This window comes from Protopterus annectens, chromosome 3.part0 (assembly GCF_019279795.1).
Source record: "Protopterus annectens isolate FY-2018-M chromosome 3.part0, PAN1.0, whole genome shotgun sequence".
Classification (NCBI taxonomy): domain Eukaryota; kingdom Metazoa; phylum Chordata; order Ceratodontiformes; family Protopteridae; genus Protopterus; species Protopterus annectens.
Genome location: NC_056731.1, coordinates 1,239,519,787 through 1,239,537,003, shown reverse-complemented (window position 1 = coordinate 1,239,537,003; position 17,217 = coordinate 1,239,519,787).

The following is a 17,217-nucleotide window of genomic DNA, read 5'->3' as shown; positions in this document are numbered from 1 at the left end:
TAGCACTGTGTAGTAAGAAGTATAGTCTTGTGCTTTTATTATTTATTATTAAATATTTTTAAACCTTTCAACTGTGGCTGTTTTGTGTAGAGATAATTTAAGCTCTAAGAGTACATTGCATGTATATAGTGATACTGGCCAAGCCACTCCAAATAACCCTTGACTCTTCAGTTGCACTTACCATTTGGATAATAATATTGGACACTAACAATTGGACACCCTTTCATAAGGGCCTTTTTGGTAGCTGATAAATATTAGTGGGTAGTGGCAGTGATTTCTACTGTATAGTCTGGGTAAAAGTGGCATAGCTGGAGAACCTGTGCCAGCCTTCCCCAGGAGTGTCTGTGTGGTTGTATATAACTTTTATCTCAAAGTGTGTGTGTGTGTGTGTGTGTGTGTGTGTGTGTGTGTGTGTGTGTGTGTGTGTGTGTGTGTGTGTGTTAGCTACTTGGGCATGGACACGAAGCACTGGCTGGAGAGAGAGGGTGCTGGAGGTTTTAGCTTGGCCACTAGGCTGAGATCTGGACCCTATACCTGTGCTAGTACGGAGTCTTATTGGGAACCTGGAGAGAAAGGGAAAAACCAGCCCCAGACTGACTGTGATCTCTGCGTGCTCTTAAGGGAAATTGTACTTTACTGTGTGTGTATTTATTATCCTTTCCCTATGTGGACGCCCCTCACTGATGTTAGTGGTGAGGATTGAGGTTTCTTGATTCCTGAGCCAGTGCATGTACTTCAGATTGAACTTCACCCCCCCACAATCTTCCAATATTCTCACATCAAATACCTGCATCTATAACCCTCTCAAATCTCTCAGAAATTTCTGAAGTTACTATCTAAGGCCAGGAATATAATGTCTGTTGGGACTGCATAACATATAAGTCTGCCTACAGGTTAGTCTGAACCTGATATGTCATACCCCCTACAAAGGCTATTCAATACCAATCTCAAAATAGGTTTCATGCTGGATGAATGAAAGATTGAAACAGACATTCCCTTGCATGAAGGTGGGATGTCAATGGTCCCAAGCAATTATATACACATAAGCCTAACCAGTGTCATCTGGGAACCTATGTCAACAATGAACTGTCCCTTGATCAACACATATTCACTATTGTAAGGAAATCCTTTTTCATTTTACAGCTTATATATGAAGGTATATCATTCAGATCCAGGCACATAACTGTTTCCCTCTACTTGGCACTCATTAGGCCAATCATTGAGTATAATGCCCCTTATGGCATGTACCTGTCCAAACACTTGTCACAAGTAGATGCCATCTAACCGTCAAACATTTGGGAATTATTCCAAAGCAAACCTCTTATTAATGACTTATATCATGGTACAATTTCCATCCCCCCAAACCATGAAAACTCTGCTACCAGTAAAAAATTATTTACAGAAACCCTATACCATCACGTAAACAGTCGCACTGAGATAGCTATACTCACAAGGAATAAGCAGAGAACTAACTCAAATAACAACACACCCTGGTGGAATCCTGATAGCAACAAGTTGTATAGCAAAAGGAGGAAAACTACGACCAAAATTAGGAAGTGCAATACTCAGCAAGGTGAGAAACCCCTCAAACTAAATAAGCAACTTAGAAGTCCTTATCAAGCCCACCAAAGCCAAATTTGAGGAAGAAATATCCTCAAAGACAAAGGAAAACCACAAGGCCTTCATCAGCTTTGTCCACAATCTCAAAGGTAACACAACAGTGTGCTGAACAATTTGTAAATGGAACCGCTTAAAAGGAATCAGAGGATATAGCAAACCTAATAGCTGATAAATTTAATCCCAGTTTCACCCCTTCTTCTCCTCAATACCTCTCAGGAGACAACCCTGACCATAACTCTTCTGGCTATCACTAGCGAACAAGTCTTCAATGCACTCTTCAAGGCAAATAATACTACCTCAGTGGGCCCTGATAATATCCTGGGATGCCTCTTGGATAGCATGAAATATGAGCTATCAAATGCTCCAAAATTACTGTTCAACATTAGCCTCCTAATCAACTTCATGCTTAGTGAATGGAGGACTGCAACAGTTAATCCTCAGCACAACATTTGGCCTTCTACTGACCTGGATAACTACAGACCATAACTCTGACTAGTCTTGTATGTAACTCCATGGAAAGAATTATCATGGATATTTTAAACAAAGACACAAGGAACCTGTTTTCTTATTTACTTCCACAATGATTACAGATATCAAAATAAAATAGCACAAACTCTGATAGCCATTTGCTAAGCAAACCATACAGTTGCACAATGAAAACAGACTCATCATGAGCAGTAAACTTCTCTGCCTTAGGAACTCACATTCATTGAAATGGCATGAAAACCTGCATTAAAATAAAATGCATCTGGTCGGTGGAGGATTAAGTTTACCTTTGAGCTGTTTTCAAACCATAGACTCCTTGCACACATTTATAGGGCCATGCACACATGTTCTTTGATTCAACTTCCTGATTTATTAAATTATATTCCTTGTATAATACAGTACCATTTGTTAGAATGATGTTTTAAATTTGTAGTTATGAACATTCTTCTAGTAAGCAATAAAACAAAATATATGAACCAATAATGACATTTCAGAAAATTTCAACCATAAAAAGTCACTCAAGCTTCTGTCTTTACAATCCACCAATATTACTCAATGAGTGCAATCTCTACAGAAGTAAAAATCATCCGAATAATTTGGCATTAAAAAAGATCTGTAACTAATAAAGAGGTTGCTACTGGCAAACAACTTTACATTTCAGTGTTTCATCTACAGATTCAGTACCTGTTACCCTTGAAGAATTAAATGTCTATGTGTAACATTAAAAAAAATTGGTAAGGTGGTAATATTGCAATAGGGAATGACTGACAAAGTGACAAGTTCATAGTTATTAGCCATCTCATACAAAGGAGGACACACTGAGGAGTGCAGAACTCCTATCCCCCTTAAAATAAACCAAATAATCAGCAATCAAAATGGCGCTGCAATATCAGCACTCCATCTTACATTGTGTGGAAGTAGAATCCACAGCGTTCTGCACCAAAGGCAATTATGCTTCTAACACTACTTTCAAATTCTACAACACAAACAGTGACTGCCATTAGATAAACAAAACAGTTAGTTGCACATTGAAAACACAGTTAGCATGAGCAATAGTAAACTTATCTTCCCTTGAAACTCACAATGCCATGAAAATGAAATGAAACTCAGTCCTTTGAAAATGCACTGAAACTCAGTTCCTTGAAAATGTACTGAAACAAACTCACAATTCTGTTGGTAGTTGGTATAGAGGATTCAGGCACTTGTCTCCTGTAACCAAGTTACAGGGTCAGGCCTGATCAAGTTAATTGACTAACCTGCCCCCCCCATTAACTAGAACATTACACGCCATACCTTCATACCTCTCACCTCTTAGCATAAGAAATCTGGAGAAAGCCTAAAATAATGGGGGCAAACCCACCAAAATAGGGACAGATTTTAAATATTCCTCTTACAGACTTAAAAAGTTGCTAGAATAACAACATTTGTCTTAGGATGCATTTTCTAATGGAAAATGTATGACATTTAGTTATTTCAGTCCTCAGTGATATGCCAGAAAACAGCAAATATTGAGGAACAGGCCAACAATATGAGGCAAAAATCAGGACATTCTGCAAAAATCTGGATGGTTGACAGTTACGCTTATGTCTCAATCTCTTAGTGCAAAAAATCTAGACAAAGCCTGAAATAATGGAGATACAATGGCCCAAAATAGGGATCATGCTTCTCAACCACTTCAAGCAGGAAATCTGGACAAAGCCAGTAGTAATGGGGAAACAAAGGCCCAAAAACAGGGAAACTTTTTAAATATTGCCCTTACAGACTTTGAAAGTTTATATAATTATAGGTTTTGAATTAGCATGAATTTTCTGAAGGATATGGAGTTTGAAACTCAAATATCTGCCATTATTTTCTCACTTCAGTCCTCAGTGGTTAGTCAATCATTTGCAAAATCACCAATTTTTGGAGAAATGGAACAAAAATATGAGGAAAATCTGAACAGTTGAGAGGAATGATACAGGATAGATTTTAAATATTCTTCTTTTTAACTTAGAAAGTTGCTAGAATAACAGGATTTGTGCAAGAATGTATTTCCTGAAGGATATAACTACATATGTCATTATTTAGTGACTTAAGTCCTCCGTGATTTGCCAGAAAACCACAAATTTTATGAGAAACAGACCAAAACTATGAGGCTAAATCTGGACAGTTGAGAGTTATGTTAAGCGCACATGAACACACACACACACACACACACACACACACACACACACACACACACACACACACACACACACACACACACACACACACACACACACACACCTTCCTACCTTCTCACACTCGGCAACACACTCACCCTCTACTTCATATATCAACAAATGGCTAGTTTACATTCCATACACACACCTATTCTCTCACATAGGAACACACACACATACACTCACACCTTCTCTTTCATGCAGCAAAAAAAGGCTAGTTTAAATTACACACACACACACACACACACACACACACACACACACACACACACACACACACACACACACACACACACACACACACAAAACACACACACAGTCTCACACATGCACACACTCTCTCTCTTACACAGATATAAAGTGCAGGGAGATACTTTGATATTTGTGGAAGGACTGCTGATCTAACTTGTTAACTCCTTGCATACATGCATGCATACACATATAAACATAGAGAGAAAAAGACAGACAGGCTGACCGACTGCAGGATCAACTCCCTTATGGTGATAATATAGATTGGCAGTTCCTTTCTCCTCCTAAGTTGCAACTGTCATCTACCTGCTGGTGACACACTTCATATACATCAGAGGAGAGAGGTTCGTCAAGTCTCTGTGGTAAATGACAGCTCTTCTCCTTATGTCTGTCTCTATATAGACAACTCCTTGCTATTGTTGGACTATAGAAATCAATTCCTCCTCTGACATTTCTGCCATTAAAAATTTCTGGAGGCATGAGTCAATTGAGATATGAATAATCACATGCTAGTGTTGCATTTTTTGATTTTAGGGGAGGAAGAGGAGTGGAACACGTGGAGGGGGGGCTGTCATTGTTTTTCCATCCTTTTATTTTGTGTGCCTAGTGTAAGGGAACATTCATCACACACTTCTACCTTGAAATGTTTGAGGAGGTGAAAGTGCTTTGGGACTTAATCGTGTGTGTGTCATAAACAACGTGAACGAAGCTGACTTTGACAAGTTGGCTCATTCTTGACTTCATCCTGTCCATGGATCACTTTTGATAAAAAGGTTATCAATTGAACAGTGCAACCAAAAGGACTACATTAATTTTGGTCTTGTATATTGTATATTAAGAACAGAATATCAAAGACTGTCAACAAGACATTTTTGAAACAGCAATACTCGCGATATGGAAAACAGCTGTCAGTGAATAAACAATTCTACCAGCACTTTGTGACACAGTTTAAGGAAACATTTGCATGCCAATCAATATGACCAGAGGCTATTTCAGCCTGCTTTAAGTACATACAAATCAAAGACAATTTTAATCTACTTCTGCTTATTACCAATCCAAAGTAATGACAACCCCAGGAACAGTCCAAACAAGTATTTATTAAGGACTTTTCGTCCAGTTAATAACACGAACTTCCTCAGATAAATTAAAATCAGAACCTTTGCATTTAAAAATCCTTCCATATTGGTCATGTGTTACATCCACTACCAACAGGAATCTTCCCCCCATCCCATTTAAAGAAACATTTATATTAATTAAAATAGGTAAACATTAAACATTAATCCAATACTTATAATATTTTATCTTAATAATCTATTTAACTAACCTTTTTAGTTTTAACAAACATAATATAGAACAAACATCACTTAAACCAGGGTAACATTAAGCATTCAAATGAATTTGCCAAAGTAATTTTAAAGCACCAGGTCAGCCCCTATTGTTAGGAACAGTCTGATCAATAACTCAAAGTTTAAAAGACCGATATTGATATAATGCAATGTTTTGCTAGGGCATTTTCAAGTTTGCTCCTATTAATATTATATAAGTGTTCATATACTCATTCTTTGAACTTTCTTTCTGTCTTCTCGACATAGTAAGCAGGGCACCCCTGACACCTAGCCAAGTATATCACCATTTTAGAATTACAATTAAATCTCCTATCAGTGTTGAATCTCATTCCATTTACATTAAATTCCCTACCCAAATCCATACATTTACAATATGTACACATTTCACATCTAAACATACCAGGATGCCTTGAAGTACATGGAGCATTGTTCTCCAGTAAGTTTCTTATATTACGTCCCTTTTAAATATCAATTTGGGGCACTCTCCCACTTTTGCGATAATAGATATATTGTCAGTAAGAAGGCCCCCGTTTTTATTAATGATACTTCTAAAGTTCGATGCATCCAAACTATATGATGTAATACAACTTACAAAAAAATTATTATTAGCGGGACAATGTGTTAAAGTTGTTACATTCCTCGAGTCATTTAATTCTCCATGTCTAAAGATAACATCATCCTTTTAGTTAAAATTGCTTTATAAACCCCAATGGTCCTTTTATTCTGCACCTTAGCAATTATACTCACTAATAATGAATCAGAGTAACCCCGTCTTTGAAACATCCCTCTGACATATTCACATTCTAAACTAAATTCCTCATCCTAAGTTACCATTCTTGCCGCTCTTACAATTTGATCTTTTATAACTGATCTCTTCTGATAAAATGGGTGAGCACTTGAAAAATTTAAAAAAGCATTTGAATAAGTGCTTTTCCTGAAACTTTTTGCTACGTATCTTCCATTGCATCTGTCCTTTCTGAGTTCAACATCCAAATATGAAATCACCTCCTGGTGATAACTAGAGGTAAATTGTAAACAATTCGTAGTTGTATTAAAATATTGGACTAATTCTGAAGCTAACTTACTGCCCCCTTTAATAATAATAAAAATATTAACTACATACCGAGTAAAAAATGTATTTGATCTCATACCTGACTAATCTTAAATACAAATTCAAGCTCCCAGTATGCTATTACTAAGTTTGCAAAACTGGCAATGCAGGGAGACCCCATTGCTACACCTGTCTTTTATAAATAGTATTCATTATCAAAAATAATAAAATTATTTGTGAGTATAATATCTAAGAGTTCTTCTACCAGAGAAATAGCTGTAAGGGATGCACCTTTTTGCCTCAACATACACGAGACCCAGCCGATACCCTCCATGTGTGGAATTAATGTGTAAAGATCTTTCACGTCAACAGTTAAAAAATTATAGTTAGCATTAAATTCTAAGTCATTAATTCTACTTAGAAATGTCCACAACTCTACATATTTGATGTTCAGAAGTTATATATTTCTTCAGAATAGTGTCATCTACCTTAGCACATGGGTAAGTTATATAGTTCCTACCATCTACAATGGGTCTCATAGGTGGGTCTTCTAAGTCTTTATGAACTTTCAGGATACCAAACATTATTGCAATTATTGGACCTGGCATTGCCAAAAAAGAAATAAGTTCACATCAGTCCTTGCTTCAATAAACAGATCATTAATATATGTTTTAATACATTGGTATGCTGTATTAATTTAATTTATAGAAATATGTCAATAGATATCAGTTTGCAAAATCTATTTTATTCTAAGCACATAATCATTCAAGTCCATGAAAACCAGCCCACTCCCTTTGTCGGGTTTTATAACCCTCACTAACGATGTTCACAAGTTATTTAAAGCATTCCACTCTGCCCTGTTAAAATTATTATTCTTTTTTTAGGCCAAGCTTGTCAAAATTGTTAGCCATAGCCTGAAAATCTAATTCACAATTATGTTCAAAAATCAACAATGACAGGTGTAGTGGGGGATTCTAAACACTTGGTATTCTAAAATTAATATTATTCATGCTAGTGTTTCTATTACCCAATAAAACTTCTAAATTCAATTTCCATACAAACAGTTTAAGGTCCAAGATAGTCCTTGCTAAATCAACCCTGTATGCAGGAACAAATGTAAGGCCTTTGACAAGTACTTCATTAAGTCTGATTTGACCATGAAAGAGGAGTAGTTGTAGATTTTAAAATCCCCTTCATTATTTGTTATAACAGTGCAACTACTTCCACTAAAATTAATTTGTTCATTACAGTCAGCCATTACAGTTACCTCCATCATTTGTTGCCTTTGTGGCAAATGTTCCTGCATTGTTGGTTCTGCCAAGATGAGTGCCGATTGGCAGACTTGAAACTGTGAAATTTTTTTTTGCTGGTTCATCTGGACAGTCTCATTCCTGTTGCTATTATAATTTACTTGATTGTCATGATTATGATAATTGCTTTGATTTTGTATCCGTTCATTACATCTCACCACAGGCTCCTGGTGTTATCATTTCCACTTGTTGAACTAGTTGCAGGTGAACTAGCTTCCCCTGAGGCATAGCCATTACTTCCTCTTTGAATTTCTGCGTGTGTATTTGAAACTCCTATTAAATTCCATGTTTGTGAAGGAGGCGGACTAGGGTAGGCTACACCATTATCATAATCCACCTGGTCCCTTTCCAACTTCTTCAATTTAGTTGTTCTCAGTTTAGCAAGGTGTTGGTCTATACTACTAAAAACTCTGTTATAGTTAAATTTATACTGATCAAAATCAGTGTCTGCTTTAATTATAATGTCCAAATCAGTCACTTCCCTTGCAATATAATCCACCACTGACTGATAGTGTTTGATCATGAGTTCCAGTAGTTCAAGGCCATATTTATCAAACAATTTAATAAGGCCATGATGGAAAGTGGAATCTGATTCCAAACCCATAGGAAATTGCCACGATCACGACCCCTTAGGAACCAAACATTGCCAAACACATTCTTGAAAATAAACAATCTCAAGTTGCAGTTTCTTATACTTTAATAATTTGTGGTCTAATGATTTTAAATTATCTACTATGTTGTTCCCTCTGACTGAGTGTCCAAATTGAGTATTGTTAGTCTACTCGTTTAAGATAAATGGTGCATTTAACATTTAACCAATGACTCCAGGAATGTAACAACTTTAACACATTGTCCCACTAATAATAACTTTTTTTGTAAGTTTTATTACATTGTATAGCTTGGATGCATCAAACCTTAGAAGTATCATTAATAAAAATTGGGGCCTTCTTACTGATGGTGTATCTATTATGGCAAAAGTAGGAGAGTGTCCAACAGTGATATTTAAAAGGGGACATAATATAAGAAACTTACTGGAGAACAATGCTCCATGTACTTCAAGGCATCCTGGTATGTTTAGATGTGAAATGTGTACATATTGTAAATGTATGGATTTGGGTAGGGAATTTAATGTAAATGGAATGAGATTCAACACTGATAGGAGATTTCATTGTAATGCTAAAATGGTGATATACTTGGCTAGGTGTCAGGGGTGCCCTGATTACTATGTCGAAAAGACAGAAAGAAAGTTCAAAGAATGAGTATATGGACACTTATATAATATTAATGGGGCAAACTTGAAAATGCCCTAGCAGAACATATTGCATTACATCAATATCAGTCTTTTAAATTTCGAGTTATTGATCAGATTGTTCCTAACAATAGGGGAAGACCTAGTGCTTTAAAATTAGAAAAACTAGAATTACTTTGGCAAATTAATTAGAATCCTTACTGTTACCCTGGTTTAAGTGATGTTTGTTCTATATTATGTTTGTTAAAACTAAAAAGTTTAGATTGTTAAGATAAAATATTATAAGTATTGGATTAATGCTAATGTTTACCTATTTTAATTAATATAAATGTTTCTTTAAATGGGATGGGGGGAGGATTCCTATTGGTAGTGAATGTAACACATGACCAAGATGGAGGGATTTTTAAATGCAAAGGTTTTGGTTTTAATTTATCTGAGGAAGTTTGTGTTATTAACTGGATGAAAAGTGCTTAATAAATACTTGTTTGGACTGTTCCTGGGGTTGTTATTACTTTGGACTGGTAATAAGCAGAAGTAGGTTAAAATTGTCTTTGATTTGTATATACTTAAAGCAGGCTGAAATAGCTTCAGTTTAACTTCTTCAATTTTTAAAAGTAATAAATACTAACCATGTAAGCAAAATGCAGACTGCTGCATCCAATAGGTATCTTGCTTCAAGTGATTCTAATATGGCTTGGGACATTGCTTTCTCTTATCATATTATCACTGTAATATAAAGTAAAATGCCAAAAGAAGTTGCAAAACTGTTAGATGGTAACTCTTTGGAAGCTCAATAATGTCACAAAAAAGTTTCTGAAAAAAATTAAAAACAATTTACATAACTTTCAACTATCAAATGTAAAGTTCTTTGATGTACTTCAGATGCATATTGGTTCATATACAATAATCACATTTCCTCACCAAGCTTTTCAAAAAGAAGACAACATTATTTTTTGGACAAACTAAACCACCAACCACCATATCAGGCCTAGATAGGTTCATATGTTCATAGGTGTGTACTAGGCTAATGGCCCTGGAGCCTTTACAAGACTAGCCCATAGGATTACCCTGGCATTGTGCCACCTGACCTTAGTTCCCAGTGCCTTTGTCAAGTAAAGCCATTGGAGTGATCCCTGGGGTGAATTTTCTATTTCCCATCCACTCATCAAGATTTCTCTTGAAGAGTGCTAGTGAGGTGCTCTGCTTGACATGTATGGGAAGTCTATTCCATAGCATGGGCAGTCTCTGGGTTATGAACCTGTCCCTCCAGCTTGTTCTGTTGATTGTGGAAATGAGGTTGAGGTCGCTGGACATAATTGTCTTTATCTGTCATCATAATCACATTCATGGTTATCCTTCAGCATCAGAATGTAAAAATATATTTTTGACCCAGCAGGCACAACTAGTGCGTTTATAACCATTTTCCATAAAACTTTCATGTTTCGTTCAGTTCAGTTTTATAGTATATATGGTAAGACATAAAGCTGTCTCTTCTGTATGTCCCAGATACTACTGAATAAAACAAAGAGTATGCGCTGTGTGCAGTATCTTTCCATGTGTAGCCTGCATTTTCAATTGTACAAAGGAAAACATTAATTTAGCCTCAGCAGTAATGGCCTACCTCTGAAAAAGTTGCAGTTTATTCAAAAGACAACTTTACATGAATCATAATATACTAATAATATATACCGCCTCAAGCTCCTGTGTAATAAGGTAGATATGTCTTGCAATTCACTTCTTGGCAGTTATTTTAATTATCAGAGTATTAATTTTAACATCATGTATTAAATTATGAGATTCTGCTTACAAATCTGTTCTTTTGTTTTCATCATTGTTAGAGGTTCTTATATTTCTTGGAATTAATGGAATACAGACATCTTAGAAAGAAACAGAATCCATTATTTGAATGCCTGATTAGCTGGTATGAGCTGGACAGGAACTTGATGACTTTAGGAATTTTTCTTTCCATTAACTACCCCCAGTACAAATACATTTCCTTTTCATTCAAGCAACTCTGGAAACTAGATCAGAAACAGGTGCATTTTACAAAATGCATCCAGTTGTAACTAAAATGTAATGACTATGTGCAAATTACTACATTAGCAGGATTATTTCCATACATGTTCATCCATTGCAAAGGTGTTTAGTGTTTTTTTGTGTTTGTTGAGATATATTTATGCATTTTATAGATCTCTTCCATTATATTCGCTAAAATCAATGTTATGAAAAAATCAGTTTCTGCTACATCTTGCTGGATGTGCTGATGATTACATCTTAGGATTTTATTCAGACTGCAAATTAAAGTCCTTGAAATTTAGTAACATTCTGAAGGATCAAATTAACAAACAATGACAACCGACATATTTTACATGCTATGTATTTATTTAGGTATTTATATTTTGTTGCATGGGTTAGTTCTGCTCGGCACAGTCTACTTGCATAGGGATTTGAGAAGAAAAGTTTACAGTATACAGAATTTAACAGAGTTAGGACAATGAGTTTTCACAAACAAAAAATGATACCTTGGCAGCACTTAAAAGCATGCAGAGAATAATCAACATGGACAAAACAATGACCTAGGACATCTGCGGTTGAAAGAAGGCCCCATGACACTATTTTGCAATAATATCACATCACAGTAGAAATATAAGAATATCAAGTTAAATGGTTCCTTGCTATCTAGTGCAGAAAAATCTATAGTCTGAATTTACACACATCTGGGTAAAAAGAAAAGCTGTTTAGTGATATCTAAATATCTAGTTATATCTACTGTAAATATAAACTAATTCTGCATGTAATGTTTGAGCATGTTTATTACATACTAAATCCAAATAGTGGACTCTTGATATTTTATTATATTTCTTTGTTAACCAGGTAAACCCTCTAGGCACACACGTCTCTTCTTATGAGTGGTCTAAAAAGCAATGTCTGATTAAGTGAAGGCAAACAGACACTTAGGAAATCAAACCCAAGGCTACAGGATAAAACCCTTTATCAGCTTATTTGTGCTAAATTGCAAGGTGTTATCCTAACCATAAACCCAATGTAGAAGGGAAAAAGTATGAACAGTCCTAGTTTAGCTGAGAAACAGAAGATAAAGTGAAACTTACTTTAGCAAAGTAAGACATTATTTGGCTTCATTTCTGCTCCTAAAGTTTTTGTACATTTAAGTGCATCAGGGTGTTTCCCTCCTTGCTTCAAAGTTAAGGGATAACCTCCTGCTAACCTGAAGATGCCCCTGAAGCTGACTCCTTGCCAGGCTTCATAAAGCTTGTACTCTTAAAGTTTTTGTACATGTATGTTGCAAATGCCTTTTTCCTACCTTATCTGTAGGCATTTGCAACATACATGTACAAAAACTTTAGGAGTACAAGCTTTATGAAGCCTGGCAAGGAGTCAGCTTCAGGGGTGTCTTTAGGTTAGCAGGAGGTTATCCCTTAACTTTGAAGCAAGGAGGGAAACACCCGGATGCACTTAAATGTACAAAAACTTTAGGAGTACAAGCTTTATGAAGCCTGGCAAGGAGTCAGCTTCAGGGGCATCTTCAGGTTAGCAGGAGGTTGTCCCTTAACTTTGAAGCAAATATCTGTAGTGCCTATAACTAAGCCACGGTGGTGCAGTGGTAGTGTTGTCACCTCACAGCAAGAGGTTCTCCCATTTGATTCTTGGCTGAAGCGCCTTCTGTGTGGAGTCTGCATGTCCTCCCCACGGTTGAGTGGCCTTCGAAAGACATGCGTGAATGGATGTGCCTTCGTTGAAGGTTGGGTGTCGAGCTAGTACCTCGGCACAGTAAAAATCTACTGCCAATCATTAGCGGACCGGAGTTCCGTTGTGGTGAACCCTAACTGGGAAAGCCAAAAGAAGAAAAAACAATCTGTAGTGCCTATAACTGCTTGTTAACCCTCCGGTGTGAGATTTAGTAGCCTACCGCAGACCCAAAGCCATTTTCTCCCTCCACCCTTTTGTCCCCTCATTCTATATCTTATCTGATTGGAATAGCTTTTTGCCTACCTCCCCCAGCTGCTATTACTCCCATGACCACTAGGTGGCAAATTTTACCTACACTATATTCTAACATTAAAACTAACTATCCCACAGGTCCTACACCCATTCATTGGCATTTCAGTACAATTCTAATCCCCCTCTCTGCACGTGAGAAAATCACTCTCGCTTTACTAAATCATCTACACATATCTGATAAGCTAATATACTCTGCTCCCCTGTTTTCACTTTAGTTACTCCTGTATTAAGCCAAACACGAAAGACAGCTGATTGTCTTTTGGCTGAACTTACCTTACTGCAATCCTCGCTACTTGTGTTTCCTTCCCTCTCAGTTCTATCACCCCTTGCTCTGGCCACCATCTCTCTTTATATCCCCTCCCCCTAGCTGGTCACTGCCCTGAACTTACTTCTACCAGGTGAGACTTGTGGTGCCATTTTTAACTCCCGTTCCACAGCGTCCACATCTCCCAGGTACTAGTTCTGCAGTTGGGCTGCTATATTTTGAATTGCTGGTAGGTTGTATTATTGTGTTCCATGTTACTTTGACGTTTTAAATGTAGAGACTTTATTTTTTCTTAATATGTAATGGAACAATCATTTACAGTGTTTTTTACTGTGGGAACGCAGTACTGTGTCTGAGTTATATTGTATTTTGTAGATGTGTGTTCAGTTTGCTACAAACTGAGTCGCTAAGGTCTTTCAACTACTTGGTTTCCTTAAATTGTCGGGATACAAAGTGTGTTTTATTACACTACATTTTACCTACTGCTGGCGTGTGCTCTTTGTTATGACATGCACCAGTGGTTTCCTGGGACAGTGTAGCATGCAGCTAACTTTAACTTTCTTGAGAGTTGGTCATAGTTAAAATGACCAACAGTCTGTAGATTGCTGTTAATGTTTTGAATGCTACTTTCTCCATTTTTAGTTCAGTCAGGTTAGGTAATGTAACAAACACACTTTTGCATTTTTTGTAGCTTGTTGAGGTTATGGACACATTCCCCTCTATTTGTAGGTCAGAAGGAAAGCTAATTCAACAATTAAACTCATACATTTATTTACTCTTTTTGTAGCTTTTCCCCCCAATTAAACCTCAAATACAGGGTCAGTACTCTGTAAGAAAGCTGCACGTGGCTTGCGTTTAATCTACAGAGGTGTGATCGTGCAGCCGTTACTTAACCTGTTCTTACTACCTGAAACCTACTCTTTAATTTTGCTGTTGTAGCTCCATACCCCTCTAGTCGCTAAACGCAGTGCCTTTTAGTTATGGGTGGTCAATATTGTACTTTCCTGAGGCCAATGCTCAAAAGATCTATAGTTGAATCAGGGCTAGCAAAGTAGATAGGATATGGTAGATGCTACTCATGACTGCTACTCTTCGATTTTGCTACACTAAATCTAGACCTTTGACACCAACGCTGAGCCATTTTCATAGGGTGATTATGTATCTTCTGCCCTGAGGCTAGCATGAAATGGCTTGTATTAGACCAAGTAGCTAACAAAGTCTAAGGGATAGTCAGTTACAGCTCTGGCTGTTAAGGTCCCGAGTGCAATAGGCGCCGAATGCAAAACTTCATTAGCAGGAGTGTTTCTATCCCCTTCTACACTTAAGGTGGTTCATTTAAGGGTTGCTCTTTTTCAATCAAAAGCTTGCCTACATTTGGAGTATTCAGTCACATCTAGGCTAAGACTACTGGTGTCTTACTGTGTGAATGTGTCATTAAGACCAATAGGGGAGCAATGCTTGTGGTGTATCATAATGATTTTTGTTTAATGTACCTTTTCTTTTTCTATTATAATTGTGTATGATTATGCTATGTTTTATTTGTTACACCCAGTTTATGGTTGACCTTTGCTACTCCTATCTCTTCCTTGTCATACAGATGTTGAAATGAATACACATATTGGTTTGTTGAATATTAGTATCACATTTATACGTTTTTAGCCACCCTCAGTTGTCCTACCTGTCCTTCCAACTACTGCTATCTGGTACTACCCTTCCTAACATCCTCTTACTCTCACATTCTACTATTGCCTCACCTCTGCATTGCTGTACAAACGTAATCTCTACTAATCTTTCAGTCTTTTATATTATCCTCCCATTTTTCCTCTCACTCTGTTTTTTACTCTACAACTGTCTAACTCATTGTTCTCTCATTACTTTCTTACTGTTAAGTGCATCCTGGTGTTTCCCTCCTTGCTTCAAAGTTAAGGGATAACCTCCTGCTAACCCGAAGATGCCCCTGAAGCTGACTCCTTGCCAGGCTTCATACAGCTTGTACTCCTAAAGTTTTTGTACATGTATGTTGCAAATACCTTTTTACTACCTTATCTGTAGTGCCTATAACTGTTTGTTAACCCTCTGGTGTGAGATTTAGTAGCCTACTGCAGACCCAAAGCCGCTTTCTCCCTCCACCCTTTTGTCCCCTCATCCTATATCTTATCTGATTAGAATAGCTTCTTGCCTACCTCCCCCAGCTGCTATTGCTCCCCTGACCACTAGGTGGCAGTCTTTATCTACACTATATTCTAGCATTAAAACGAACTATCCCACAGGTCCTACACCCATTCTTTGACATTTCAGTACAATTCTAATCCCCCTCTCTGCACGTGAGAACCTCACTCTCGTTTTATTAAATCATCTACACAAATCTGATAAGCTAATATACTCTGCTCCCCTGTTTTCACTTTAGTTACTTCTGTATTAAGCCAAATATGAAAGACAGCTGATTGTCTTTTGGCTGAACTTACCTTACTGCTCTTGCCCGCTTCGTTCACCCTGCAGGCTCACTCTGCTCCCCTACCCTACCCCCAATTCCCACCCACCCCCAGGGCACCTATCCTTATACTGCTAAAAGCCACACCCCCACCCCATATCAACCAATAGCTCAACATATCTTGTTACATACTCAAACATCTGTTACTAATTTACTCACACCTTCAACTATCTATACTTTCCTTATTAAACAAACCCACCTCATATTTGCCCTTCTATAACCCCTTATTTTCTCATTACTTACATTCCCACATTCTCCCATTATGTCAACCCATGGCTTACTAAAACTCTCTAATTTCCTTCTCTTGCCCAAAATTCTTTCCACTCTACTTCTATCTCATAGCCTCACAGGCTATGAATTCCTAAGCTCTTTTCAATTTCAACACCCCTTTAAACAAACTTCTCCTTTCTGTCTATCAGCCTTACAAACCCACAGTAACATTACATCCTCATCAGCCTACCTTCTCCCACAGTTTCACAGATTAACCCATATTAGGTATTTCCAAACCAGAAAAAATGACCCTATTTTATGTAAACTATCAAAACTTCCACACAATCCTCAGTACCTACTACTACACGGTGACATTCACCCAAACCCAGGGCCTGGAAATACCTTCCCTGACTCCCATTCTTCCTACACCTCTATTTCCCATGCCCCCTCTTCTTCCACAAACTCTCTTCTCATTGCCCACCTCAATATTCGTAGTTTAAATAACAAAATTACCCAACTTCATGCCCTACTAGACTTACATTCCTTTGACATCCTATGTCTCACAGAAACCAAGCTCAAACTAGTTACTAAAGACAATGATATTATCCCTCCAGGTTATAACATCCTTAGAATCAACCGTCCTAGCAAAAAGGGTGGGCGGGTAGCGATATTGTTCAAATCTGAACTACAGGTAACCTCACTAAACACAGAACCTCCCT